The sequence below is a fragment of the Anser cygnoides genome, chromosome 5 (assembly GCF_040182565.1).
Source record: "Anser cygnoides isolate HZ-2024a breed goose chromosome 5, Taihu_goose_T2T_genome, whole genome shotgun sequence".
In the NCBI taxonomy this organism is placed as follows: Eukaryota; Metazoa; Chordata; class Aves; order Anseriformes; family Anatidae; genus Anser; species Anser cygnoides.
In genome coordinates, this window is record NC_089877.1 from 20,225,848 (window position 1) to 20,240,891 (window position 15,044).

Below are 15,044 nucleotides of genomic sequence, written 5' to 3' on the forward strand. Positions count from 1 at the left end.
AAATATTGTCTCTGCAGTAGAAGAAACAGAAGATGTTTTGTGTTCATCGCGCAAATTAAGTTGTTTTTTTTTTTTTAAACCAACAAATATCAACCAGACAGGCTATATACATACACACACACACAAATCTTTCATCAATCGGGACTGTTTCCAACACTTGATGCCGTGCCTTGAATTAACGCTGCAGTTTCTCCCTGAGTTCCCCCAAAGCTCTAACAGATTGCGCAGTGCTTGTATTAGCGCCCACCTGGAATGAACAGAAGGGAAAGGTGACGAGGGAAAGACGGCAGAGAGCAGAGCAAGCCCGCAGTGGTTTAGGTAATAAAATAGAAAGTGTCTGGGGCCATTTGACTACGTCCCCAACTGCTGCCACTCAGCTTTAGCACCAGTCTGAACCACATTCTGCCTTGCGGTCACGCATACAACTTATGTTCACTTCAAGCAGTTTGCATGCACGCAAGGACAAAATTGAGCTCAAATTGGTAAGGAATGGCTGCGCTAGCTGCCTGAAGAAGATTCCTGGCCACTTAGCGCTGAAAGCTAACTCTGAAAGACAGCCAGCCAAACCTAGCTGCCATCATCCATCTCACGTCGTGAAGGGCTGGTCTGTAACTTGCTGCAGCCTGCCACCAGTTGGATCGCAAAACAGAGCTGAAAACAGAAGATCAATGAGAATAAAGAGTGGGCAGTTCATGTCTCTGCACTAACATTCATCAGTCCAAGCGAGGAATTGCATGCCAGTCATTTTGTATAACAGAAATAGTCACCTTAACAAACCTCTGTCACAGCATCCCCATCTCTTGCTCCCAGAACAAACACTGACAGTCTGCATGCCCTTTATGGAGCTACAGAGACATCAGCCTCCGACAATACTTGATTCTGCTGACGTTACCTCTTAAGCTTATTTAGGGTTTCAGGACACATTTACACTAGAAATGCCAGCACCTAGCAACATCGGAGGTGGACACTACCTCGGTGCTTTCTGTGGAGGGAAGGAGCTCCAGAAATGATGTTTGCTTTAAAGATCCACAGCAGTAGGACTGTCTTTCAAATAAAAGCCATTAAAACCTGCATCTCTGTGAAGAGCAGGAATGAAGGCTCAGTCCCCATTTTCCAGTGGAGACAAGTTATTTTTATATGCCCCAGTATTTATTTGTAGTAATAGAAGAGAGCTGAGGGAGCCTTCTTTTGACATCAAAAAGCATTTTCTAGGGTTCAGGGGAAAAAGCAAAAAATATCAGTTTCCAATCATGCACCCATCCCAGATGCCATGGGATTTTATATAAACAATTTGGTGGTGCTCAGGCAGTAGGTCCCCAGCTTGAATACAGAAAACTGCCAGTTGTCCAAAAAAAACAAAGCACAGACAGAATCAAGTCTGACACCTCTTCACTGTTCTGCTCCAGCACAGCTGCATCTTGCCTTCCCCTCGGTACGAGGCTCCTCCAGGCTGAGCCAAACTCAGCTGCTGGACCTTTCATAAGCTTCCTTCAGCTCCTGGACCTAAGCTCAGCTAAGGCTTAAGTCCAACAGAAGCCACCTAAACAAGTGGATCATGCCTACTTAGGACCATGATACTACTCCGTATATCCTTAAAGCACCTCCAGGTGATTAAGGTAAAGAAATTAGGAAGAGCTGCTTACTGGAATCCCTGTGAGAGATGTCCTGAGCGTTCATTCATTCGTTCAGGACCCCACGATGCAGACACTTGCGTTTACTGAATGGAGAGATTACCAAATCTGTTCATAAAGGCCTCGTACCAGCCGCTGGGAAATGACGACTCTAAGCCACTTTAGAGCTAAAATGCATCTGAATAAGACAAATTTGAGAGCAGAAGTCTGCTAACCGCTACGCACAAGCCTCTGTTTCCCCAGCAGAGTGTTTAGCGCTACGTGAGGCAGTGCCTACTCACTACGAGGTGGACAAGTGTCTACGTTTACTGAGTGCCTGGCAGACAGACACACCGCTCACACCGCTGGCTATCTCCTGGGCCCGGTTCAGATTCGGAGAGCTACAAAGCAGAAGCAAGCAGTCACTGTCCCAGAAGACCCGTGAATGAGAGAGCCGATGATAAGTCTAGCTAGACCTGGGGGAGCCATGTAAATGTATTACAAGCACCAAGATTTATATTAATGCCTGGAGCTGACAAGGTCTCTCTTCTTATTTAATTGCCCACTCATGAGCAAGTTAAGTGAGTCCACATGGGACCGTGAGGTGAAGATGAGTGGCTCTGTCTAGCCTCAGCACTGGCTGCAATACAACACTAATATGGAGAGCGAATCTCCCAAGCACAGATCACTATATTATCAAGTATTTGCTGACAGCTAAAATAATTCAATTTAGGGTGGAAATACACCTTGCAGTGCACAGACAGACTGGTCTCTGTGCACTAATCTGGCAACGATCTCACTCGGAAATTTGCTACTGAAGCCTCTTCCTCTCTTCTCCTGATAAATGCCATCTTGTGCTACTTACATTTGTTTAAAATGCTGCCATGGAGATTCCTGCTGGCTGAAAGCCACAATGACAAGTAACTCCTATGCTCCTCTCCACTGGCTCTCAGTTACTTGTTTTAACACCAAGGGTCCTTCTCACCACGCTTCTCCTCTGCTGCACGCTGACCTCCCAGCTCTACCATGCCAAAACCAGTCTGTATCACTCATTCGTAAAGCTTTTCGGGGACCACTTTTGTCCTCTTCTCTTTCTTGGCAGTGCCTGTATGTTTGAATACTTCCCTTAAAGAAAAAAAAACAACCTCCTGGTCTCTTCCTGTCCTCCCATCCTCAGAGATGTCATCTGTTAGAAAGGCCAAAAAGTAATCACAAATAGCAACCAGTGAGCAGCGACATGCATCACATACTCCACTGCCACGTTCCTTCTATTTTCTTCATGTCCATTTATTGCCTGACTTGACCTCAAGTTCTTTAGGGCAAGGACTCCTGGATAATAAACCTCTGTGTAATACATTATTGATGTTCATGTGGGCTTCTAGGCATGCCTGCAATACAAATCTTAAAGGACAGTGGCAAGAAAGCTATTAGCATGAGCTTAAAAGCCAAGCTGAGCCCTGCAGAAAAGTCTTTACCTCAGTGATAAATTCAGGTTTTTAAATAACCCATAGTCCCAGAGTATTGAGTGACTCATACGCACCAATTAATTTATTCTTACAACACCTAGGCTAGACAGGGAAATTTAAGCTCCCTCACTTAATGACATTGGGATACTGAAGGATGCACAAAGAGGGACCGAATGCAAGGTCTGCCTCCTTCGATCTAACCACAAGAAGGTATTTTCTCCCTTTGGCAACTGCAGCCTAACTCCTGATCTCAAGTCACCCAACAACATAGTTAATGCTCTCTCCTGATAATTAAGTAGTGGTATGAACAAGCTGTCTTTGAAGAACAAATTCCCTCCTTACAACTATGAAACAAGGTCAAGGAAAGATGGAATAAGTAGGTGTTATCCTGCGCAATCCAAAAGGGATAAAATACATTTAAAGCGTGCCATTACTTAAACCATACGTGGATAGGTGTGAGCCAAGACCCCAGATATACGAAGTATATGTGCATGACTGGGAGAGAGGGAGGAAGGAAAGAACAGATTTGAATTATGTATTTTCATCTTTATACTATATTAACTCTCTTCCTGACACAGCAAAAAAGAAATGAACCTCTTAATTTATCCTCACAGCACAGTATTAAATAGGAAAGTTTTAGCTCTGCTTTACGGATGAAAAATTGACATATATTGACTTCACTAAACATAAAAGAGCGAAACATCCAGAAAATCAAACAGCCCATCTGGCTGAGTACTTTTTGAAGCGATGTAACGAGGAAAGAGCAAATAACCACTGAAACAACACGTCAGGGAAATGCCTACTGCAGAAGAACCAGGAGCTCTGCGTGAAGGACGAGCGACCTTGAGCCTAAAAGCCCTTGGCCTAGGGCTGATGGCTGGGTCTAATTACCACTTTCCTCCAGGCCTGACCTGAGCATGCCGTGGTTACAGACCTATTTCTGAAAGCAACATAAGTATGTTTCACCCTTCTGTCTTGCCCATCTAAATGCTAAATTCTTCAGCGTCACTTCCTGGGGGTTTGTAGGGAGCACGTGGCAGTGAGATCTTGACCTGGAACGACGCCATCGAGCTGCGTCATGGCAAGTGTGATAGCAAAACGCCTTCAAGTCAAAGCGACAGGACAATAACCCCATTTACACAGCTTCAGAGCTACAGAACTACAGCTTGCAGCATATCTGTACAGTTCAGGTGTTTGCTCAAACATCTGATGTTTAATTACAAACCCTGCATTAAGACAGCCCTGCTTGCATTCCCATTAAGCCCGTGTGCGCAGTGCTATCAAACGCTGCAGCGCTTTTCAAGAAGAAACTGGCATTTGCAGAGAGCAGGGCTGGAAGATACGCAAGATGTTATTATAATCAGGCGTCTTGTAACTGTTCCCAGGTAACTGCACCTCTGATAATAAGATCCAGCAACTTAACTCCCCGAATGCTATTTAGCAACACACTTCTGGCAGAACTTTTCTAAACAAGTCTCGAGTACCACACTGAAGTCATTTATTATAAGCAGGCTCTTCACAGAGCAAACTTAGAAGTTAGCAAGCATGAGCACATACTCAGAATGTGTAATGCTACACACCCACACAGCAGGCAACAACTGCCCTGTATTTATGACACTGCACAAGGCAGTTGACAGCACAGAGTATGTATACAGATATACTTACAGAAATGCACATGTGTATATATACATATACAAGAAAAATTGCTGTAAAGAACTACAAGGGTCATGAATCCTCTCCATTGTATAAGACCGTAGCCGGAGAAACTTCCCCAGGTCACCTAAGAGAAGCCTGTGGCACACAGGAGCGGGGTGCAGGGATGCTCACCTCACAGCCCCTGGGTCACGGACCTGTAGTGTTCGCAGCTCCTGGAGGCTCTTAGGAAACCACCACCTTTTTACAGGCCACGTTAATCCCCACCATTAAAACACAGCCACGCTGATATCGTGATGTGACTTCCAAATCCAGCGCTACATCAGTCAGAGCCAGCTTAGTTTTGTGACAGTTTTCAGCCCAGAACTTGTGGTTTGGCCTTCATCAAACCGGGCATTACTGCTGAGCTTCCCTTGAAATCAGTGAAAATCCTGGGGAAGGTAAAAAGTCAGATATAAAACAGGGCTCCCTTTTGTTGGTTATAGCCATAGAAAAATGAACTCTGAGACAGAAGGGAGCATCCTCTCTTCCAGACAGCCTAAGCTGGCACCAAGATGGGACCTATAAGAAACAAGAGTTCTTTCTAGCAGTTAGGCTATACAGGCATTGAAATGGTTAACCTTCTGAGAAAGGGACTCCTGAAAAGTTTGCTAATTCTGGCAAAATTTAAACAAACAAAAACCCCAGCCACCACAGAAACAAGTTACTCCCTCAACAATGTTTTCAGAAGAAGCGGTTTACTCAGAGAAGAAGGGGTTTGCTCACTTTTCATTCTTAAATGACTTTTCATTCTTTTAAATTCTTTTTTTTTCTGCATATTACATTTCAAAAGTCAGAATCAAAATTGAATATTTCAGTTTTAGAATTTGAAACAAGAAATGCAGACTAAGTCAAACATCTCCTTATATACACATGAGGCTACAGAATTTTCCTTTCTGGAGTCTTTCAACATTTTAGGTTTTGCTCCATGTCAGTATGAAGCAGAATACTTGACAAATTCCTAAAATCTGAAGTGAAATTGGCCTTCCATCCTCCCCATGGCTATTTCCATATCCCCTTGCATCAACTGATTTTAAACAGGGATCAAGAGAGAGAAAGGTGGGACAGTTTCTAAAGGTCATTAAAAAGAAGTTGCAGAAATGCAGAATTTTGGGGAGACCTTTTAGCTAATATATGACTCAACTCACACAAATAACACTGTACAGACGCTTCGTAATGAAGAGCAGCATCCAGGCCCAGAAGACAGAGCGGACCATTTCCCCGAGCCTGTGAAGGCTCCCAGGGGAAACGCCATGTACAAATAAACCAAAATAAATAAAGCTGGCAACTGTGAAATGAGAATGCTTTGCATTCAAGAAGAAGAATTTAGAAAAAAACCTACCAGGAAAATTAATCAACTAAATGTAATGTTTTGTGTCATATCACAATCAGCCTGTCTCAGAGATGACTGTCTGCATCAGTTGTTGAGTAATTAGAACTGCAGCTAGTCACGAGCACCTCAGCAGCTGCCGCTTTGTCCATACACACATTGTAAAAATGCCCGTGGAGAAACACGTCAGCGTTATCACGAGCTGCCTGCCTGAAAACACCACACCCACGCAGGCACCGCTCCCTTTCAGACGCGGATGGCAGCCACACGGACTGACACGTCGGTCGTCTCAGGAGGCACGGAGATAGCACAGCACGCTGGCAGCGAGCAGAGTGCCTTCAGCGTGCTAACCCAGCGCTCCTGCCACACGGCATCAGCCCCTTGCCACGCCACAGCCTCCCAGCGGGGCTGTGCTCAGGGCGCTTCGCCTCTCCCCGGATCATTCCCTTGCTTGCTAAGCAGGGCAAGGCGTCCACAGGACAAGGCAAGAGCCAGTCCAAATAAATATCCCTGAAACGTACACAAGGGTGGGCGTCGGGTGCTTTAGCACTGCCTTGGGTGACAAATCCATGTCTACGAGGCTGCCCTACGCACCTGGGCTGTGTTCTCAGATCAATACCTTAACGGAGCAGGAAAGGTCTTGTGGGACTGTCTGACGTGAGGCCTTGAAAAAGCTGGAATTCACTGCACACAAAATTCATGAACTCAGTGTAGTGAAAACTCATTAATCACTTTTCCACCACTTTTCTTCACTAACCCTTAGCACAAGAAACTAATCACTGCTTCCTCAGTGCATGAGCTTTAGTCATAGAAAATACATATTTATACAAACTATTAATTAATCCCTTCTCGACATCTACTGTACCTGAAACATCTGGCATTTTTCTCTCTTAATCAACACGGTTCCCACAGGCTTCGTGTTTTAAACACAGTTACTTTAAATAACTCCAATCACCAACACCAGATCACATTTTGTGCCTTCAGATGGCTGCGTACATAATTACTAGAGACAATCCATGAATTGCCAACCCCTGGACACGTCTGTTGAGACGCAGAGGCTCGGAGAGGACAGGCATTGTTCTGCTCCTTGCCATCTTCTGCACACCTCCCCTGCTTTGCAGGACTGTTACAAAAGAGCGCAAAAGGCTGCTTGAAAGCCTTTATTAAACACGAAGTCACCTGCTTTAAGCAGCTCTCAGCAGGCAGCGTATCTACAGAATAAGCAAAATGAGTTTTCTCCTTCCTGGTCTTGTCAGGAAATAAAAACTCCCAATAAAGGCACCCCATGCTGTACAAACTGTTTTATTTTATCCTCTTACCAGCGACTAAGGGAAGAAGGATGAGCTTCCTTTTTCTCCCACAAGAAATGATTCCTTCTAGGCCTGGGAAATGCTAGCACGGCTCACGTGAAAGCCTAGTGCCTCTCTCTTCATACGCTTCCAGTCCAGTGTTTTCAAGCAGAAGACTTCAGCTCATGAATCAAGCTAATCCACTGTTTTTTCCAAGTTCAAGGTGCAAAGTAGGAAAGGCAACTGGACTTGAGAAACACCGAGGAACAGCTTGATGCCCAAAAAGCTCTAAAAAGATCTCCACGTTTCCAAATGAGACTGGGGCTGCCAGGGCTCTACCGGGGAGCTCAGCCCCAAGGTACTCATGGCACCAGGAGGGCAACGGGATGGAGTCAGGGCTGGGAGCAGAACAGCGCAAGAGCACATCACATCCTAGAATAAAAAGTAGCCATTCTCCCAGAGCAGAGAGGTTAGGAGATGTATGATACTGACCCTGTGCCCACCGCTGACATGGAGCGCTCAGACTCCTGCACCGGTGTGAGCAGCAGCAGGGTGCTAAGCAGCAGCAATATGCAGTGGTTGCACTAGGAGCAGGAGTGCTCTCTACCTCCTGTTTTCACACACAAGGAGTTCTTCCACATTGCAAAAAGCTACAGAGCTTTCGAAAGCTCCCTCTGTGGGGACGCTGGTGTTGGCCTTTCCATTACACACAACAAAAAGTGTTTTCTCACCTCTGACTCTGAAATGAGTCCTGTTTTTAAAACAGCTGTCTTGCACTATTTGTCACTTAGGAGAAAGCCCTGAATAAATGGAGAAAACATTGACCTGTGGCTAAGAAAAATGTTTCTAAGACACACAGCTTAATTGCATCTGTCAAAAATGTGTTTGTGCTCACTACACCTGACGAATTATCACTACACACCTTCTGACTGCCGAGCTGAGCGCTTTAAGGACAACACCAATCTCAGAACTCAGCCACCTAGAAATCTTCAAATAGAAGTCTATAAATAATAAACGAATAACGCGGGTCTTCATTCAGGCATCTTGGACAAACTCCTTGTAGCGACACTAAAACCATCATGCTTAAAAATTCTTCCTGAAGTTTCACACAAGGGCTTTACCACTTCCTCTTCCCCTCCTCAATCTCGTATCGTGACTTGTGGAATGGTTATCGCATCCCACACACCCCACACACGCCCCAACAACACTTGAGCTGGAAGACGAGCCAGTACCCTATTTTGTTCAGGTAAATACCTGCAGTATTTGTTGAGCAATCAGTGATTTAATCTGCAGCATCAGGAATATATGTCTTTGAAATAAACCACATCTCAGTGACTTCATGATGAACCTTCTTGTGAAATAAAGCCAGCTTAACGTTTAAAATTCAGAAATCCTATGAATTTTGTATAGGTTTGAAAAACTCCATTGCAAAACCATGAGATCAAGATAAGGAAGAGCACACGTACTCACTTGCTGCTTTAACTAAATGTTTTAGTCCAAATTAGACACTCATCACAGCAGAACTCCAGATTACTTCTCTAAGCACAGTTTGGTTTTCCAGGTACAATTTTGTGAGCAGGGTGTCACGAAAAAGCATACCAGAACGCACCAAATCAGACTTCAATCAAGGCTAAATTTCTTTATCATCTTCTCTTCAACCTCAACAGGGTTTGCTTGCAGTCTTTCAGAGTCTCCGTCAATATGCAGGCCTGTGCCTCCATAGCATACGTAACATAACCCCCAAATCCCTTTCTAATATCTCCCCTGGTATCCCACCTAAGCTTAAAAGCAGGTTCTGGCTAGACGCTTCCAGAGGGGTTGTGTGAAATGCAATTACATTTCCATGAAGGTGAGAAAGTGCTTTATGTTCCACTTGAAATACCTTACAATGTGCAGCAATTATTCAATTCTTTTCAACCAGATCTTGGTCAAGCTACACTTTATTACCAATCTGACTGCTTTCAAGAATGCTTCTGTAATAAGCCATTTCATACAGCGTGTTGATATGGTTTACATGCTAAGTAAGGCTCTAAGCTGTAATTTAGAAGTGCTCTTATACTCTTGAGGAAAAGCTTTTCCTTAAGAATCAACTTGTATCAGTTCTGCTCTTTTGCTCATGAAAAAAATCTGTGCAAGGAAGGAGTGAATTTAGTCATAGCTCCTCTTTTACAGCAGCAGAAGGCTCTCCACTTCTTCCAGAGAAAGCCACTTGGTCTCTCCTTGACTGACAAATTTCTAAAGCTCATGTTCAACCTACAGCATGCAAAACTCTGCTCTGCCATTTGTGGTAACTGTTACTGCATGAATGGAAAGACCTCCAACATTACCGTGCAAATCCTCAGAGAGCTCTCCTTTGGTTTTTATTGCCCGTGGCTAGGGAAAGTCCTTTCCCACTTTTCTAATTCCAGTTCCTGTGAACTGGGAGACATTGATGTTCACCTCCTTGTAAGAAAGTTGAAAGCTTGTTAAGTATTTTAAAATTACTGGATGGCAGATGCTAAGTATTTTCAGTAGGATTTCACACCAGTAAGATTTTAATTACTGCAGTTCCTCATTTTCTAGGTTCCCTCATGAACAGACAGGCAGACTCTCATTTATTCACAGCTGAATACCCAAAAATGTCAACTAACGTTGAGATAGTGTTGTGTACGACTCCAGCCCTGGAGTGTGCTACACTACTTGTTTTCTTGCAGAAAGGCACACAAAGACAGCGTATCTTTTCGGCTTCTCTGTGCCAGAGAAATGAGATTGACCCTATGTGAGACTGAGCACCACGAGGTTCTTGACCAAATTATACCCCGCCCAGAGCAATGCCTTGAGCTAAGCTACTTACTTACCTGGGTCTTATGGCTAACGCTAACCTTTGCAAAAACTGATAATTTAGGTGCGCCAATCAAGGAGATACAGGCTTATTTTACTGAGAGCTGAACTGCAGCACATGAAGGTGCACTTTCATTTGACTAATTCTGCAGTGATGCCCTATCAAGCTAAGTGTCCAGCATACTGGACAAGCTGATAAAGCTTCCCTCACCGTTATTGCAACTTCCCAGGCTTCTCTTATTTTGCTACCACGTTATCTAGACGTTGTCTCTGCATGGGCTTTGGCTGGAAATCTTAACTACTCAAACTTCTAAGTTACCCGTAAGCTTTAAATTCAGCTCTCAGCTGAAGCTGTCTTGCCACATACGTTATTCTTTGTGCTACAGTGACACAGGAATTCTTCACTTGAACTCAAGGTCTGGTTGTGGTGGATTTAAATTTTGTGCAACTGTTAAAATGAAGAGTTAGCCAGTGAGCTGAATGACCCCCCTCCCAAATCAAGCTACACCTGGGTCACACCAAGCATCAGCTCCTCCAGTTCTGGTCTTGGCACCAGCACCCTTCTCCCCCGTGTGTGTGGGCAGGCTTGTGCAAGTTGCCTCATGCGTGCATTGATCCCTGCCTCAGACTTTTTGCCACCACAAGAGACATGACGCAAGCACCTAAGAAGTCACTGTCTGGAACCTCTCTGATTTTATTACGAAATGGCTTGGATCAAGGAAGCCATCAAATTGGCTAAGAAAGATTCTGAACTGTGCAGCATAAACCATGAAAAAGGTCACTTTATGAGCACAATAATCATCTCCAGGATGGGCTGCTCCAGCCTCAGGAACTTGTTTCCTAGCTGTTCTATAAATTTGGATTTTTACCTTTTGCCCCTCAGCTCCCCTGAGGCCGGCCCAGGTGACACGAGAACAGCAAACATCACCGTGTGCTATTTGCTTACATTAGTGGAAATCCTCCTTGCCAAGGCAACAGCTACCGAAAGCTTTCACAGATGCTGCTTGGGCAGGATTGCAGGATTATTAATACACTTCCTGAACAATACTCTTAATGAGGAATGGTGAGACTTAATTAAAGTGTAAAATAATTAAAAGGCAATTAAGAGCAATAAGAATTTTCTGATCGTTTTCACCCGCATTTAAAAATGAAAGATATGGGGGAGGGTACTGCCCAGTCTCCGTGGTTTTCTTTGGTTTTTAGAAAATGGAAGAACGAAGAAAAATGTTAGACAATCAGCTAAAGGTTTCAACAAAGCAGGCAAATTATAGGCTGATACAGTAGAGATAAAAAGGCATGTTTCTCATGCAAATAAAAATCCCTATCATGCTTGATCTCAGTGTAAAAATGAAACATAACAAATATTAAGATACAAAACCACAAACATTCTGCCCATTGGTTTAAAAATAATCTCTTGTTCCCTTGACACTCATTTTGATGCTCTGGGCTCACAATATTTCCAAACCCACACATAATGATCTCAAACATGTGCCTGGGGCAGGAAACAAACATGCTCTAACCTTGAAGGAGAAAAACCTTGAGAGCAATCCAGTTTGAGCTGATTTTTCTTCCTCTGTTTCAGGATGGAGGGGAGGAAGGGAGAAAACAATACCTTCTATGAAAGTTTTGTAGCAATAATTCAGTCAGAACAACATTTTTACTGGTGCAATGAACAAGTCATTGAGAAGCTAATCTTTCCCATTTCATTTAAAAAAATGATTTTTATGAAAATAAAATCTTTTTCATTAAATCCTGAAAAATGTATTTTTTCCTTCTGCAGTTTCTCCTACTGTTTAAGCACTGTGAGATAGGAAGCAGAAACTGATTTGTGGGAACAAACGTACATCAGACTCTCTCATCACACGACGCAGGCTGCTTTAGCTGTATCCCTTCCTTGCTCCCAGAGTGCACGTGGTGGAGCTCATAATGAAATTTACGGACAAAGCAAGTGTGTGGGAGGAGGGCAGATGACGTCCTAGTTGCTCTTGCTCACTGAACTCCATCATTGACTACTGCCTCAAATTACACATTCACTGAAGCCAAAGCGTTTAGCGACAGGCACGTGTTTTCCTTATGAGCTTGCCAAACAGGCAGCTCTTGTCCACCTCCTCCTTCCACAGAGGAGAGGGAGCTTCTACTGCCTGAGCTGAGCACACAGCTCTGCTGACAGTAACGCTCTGCATCGTCCCCAGGTATTAATATTAATATTATTAATAATATTATTAACTGGGTTTTGCACCTCTCTGTGAAGTGGGACAGGCCAAGACAAGGCTGACAGAGATGGCAGACAGATGTCAAAACAAAGGACAAAAAAGTTTTGTTAAATTAATGAGAAGTTACAAGCCTGAACAGTGACATGTTTGCATCTTCCCGTGATTCACTCAGACTGCAAACTTTTCAAGGGAAGCAGCATCTCCCCCTTCCTATCTTCGCAGTGCCAAGCATCAGCTGGTACAGAACGTGATTCGTTTGACACAACGCCACCTCCAACGCAAACAACAAAGCACGTGTGCTCTCAGCATGGACCTGTGACAGGCTGAGCTAAAGATGAACAAGAAACAAGATGCTTACAGAGTTTATGAGATGTATGATTCTTCTCAAACTCAGGGTGGCTTTGACTGTAAGCACCAAGAAATAAAAACAGGAAACGTGTACCCGTAAAACAGTTTACGTGCACAGTGAGCAAGCATCTGTAATTTTAACTGGAAGAATTCAAAGGAAGGAAATCATCCTGGGAACAAGCCACGTGGCACCTCTCCAGAGCCCCTGCCAGCACGCTCCTTATCAGTCCTGCTAACCTGCATCCAAGGAAAACTTTATCAACACCTAAAACCAAGGTGACTGACGCACTGCCACGTCCTTTTCACTCTTCTGTAGCTTCTCCTCCTCCTGGAAGGAATATGTCCATTGAGATTATCACCTCTCCAGGGAGAAGAGCCATCACTCAGCATGCATACAGCAGCTGACACCTCAGGTCCCACACTAGTGCAGCCCTTGGACAACGTGCTCTTGTAATAGTTACTCAAAAAGCCAGCACGCACACACCACTCTCTGAGGTTGCCATCTCAATGATTTAAACAGATCCCTCTGTCACCACGCTACACAAAGACCCATGGCAATGTTTGCCACAGATGCTTGTTGTTTGGGGCCGGGAACACGAAGCTTTTCCAGAAGCAAGAAGTGCTCGAATCGGTGTCGAAGCCAGCTTTAAAATAGGGATCGAGCGACAACTAGTGGGGATTCTTATAAGTGCATCTCAGTGGATTTCTCCTTGATGTAATCTGCATCAAGTCCCTAGCCCACCGAAACAAAACAAATGTAGTCGAATTACCCAGAAAAGCCTTCCAGAAGAGCCGCGTATGCACACGCGATGCCGCTGGGAATGTGTCCATACGACTCTCAGCTCTTTCTTACCAACCCCATAAAGCTGCTCAGGTACAGCAATTTAGACGAGCCAAGTAACTGGAAACAGGAGAAGCCAAGCCCACCACCCACTGGGTAAGGGAACGGGAGCACACGGGTCCAACCAGCCCCCGTTCACTCCCAAATATCCAACTGGGAGAAGTGACAAGGGAAAGAACCAGAAACCTGGAGATGGTAGCGTGGTCTTCCTCCTGGTGCTTCCCTTTCCTTGAAGCGTTCCAGCTGACTATCAGAAGCCTACGGCTCCTCAGCTAGGGACTGGGATTGAACTATCATCTTTTAATAGTCCATGAATCTCTCTTCCATGATTTTTTAGCCTATGCATGCTAACAGCCCCAGGAACATGCTGTAGTAATGAGTTCCACACTTCCATTCTATGTTGCAGAAAAATAGTGGTTTTTTTTTTTTAAAAAAAAAGTAATACTTCTTACTTCATTGGATGACTTCTAATACCTGATTTATGAGATGGTGAACAATCACTCCCTAATTTATCTTCTCTTCCTTCTTTATGATTTCATTAGCCTTCTCTTATGACCTCTCACAATTACCTCTTTTCCAGACTGATGAGTGTAGAAATTCATGAATTCATGCACAGAACAAAATTTTTTATTTTATTTGCCTCTTTAATCACCTCTGAACACCCTGCTAATGTTTCCAAGTTTTATACCACCATCACACTTCAGTATTAGCAGGCCCTAGCACAACACTACAGCTCTGACATATTCAGAAAATAATTCTCCAATGCAAATGGCTGGAATCAAACAGCACAAGAAATTGCAAAATGGCTTTTGAGGAAGTTTTTTGGAATGTACCTTGCCCAGTCTTCCTGTCCAAAGTGCTGATGTCCTGGTACATGGCCACTGAGACACTGGTGGCTTATGCTACTGTAACAACTTCGGGGTTTGATAAGAGGTAACAAAAGAAAAGAGAAAGAAAGAAAGATGGAAGAAGACAGTGCCAACTACGGATCTGCTTTGAGAATCCTGAATTAACATTATCTATTTGCTAGTCCCAGGGAGCTGTTTCTTTAAGGAATTTAAATCACAACAGAAAGGATACAGAGAAAGCTGTAGATCTGTCAACTTTTACTGTTATTATAAATCTCTCTTGAGGATAACTGCTGTGTCTTTTAAAAAAGGGAAACAAAAAAGAAATTTAAGTTTCTGCTTCCCCTCATTGAGGGGAAAAAAAGCCTAGGAATTCTAACCCTAAATGGTCATAAAGCAGAAGACAAATTAAAAATAAAACCCAGCGCTATGAAATAACCTCCCAATTTTAAAAAATCTCCTGCTTTTGAAGTTATGACTTATTATCTGACTGCTGGTGGATTGGCTGCATTGTTGCAATGAGACCAGCAAATATGTCAATTAATTTATTAATACTTGCGGTTTCAATTTTCACGGCAGGAAGAGAG

At 43.8% G+C, this 15,044-nt stretch overlaps 1 protein-coding gene across 5 annotated transcripts in view; it reads right to left on the minus strand.

Moving 5' to 3' along the window:
* The window catches only part of TSPAN4 (tetraspanin 4), a 412,293-nt gene that overhangs the window by 311,509 nt on the left and 85,740 nt on the right, over positions 1-15,044 (minus strand). The gene's annotated exons all lie outside the window — the stretch shown is intronic.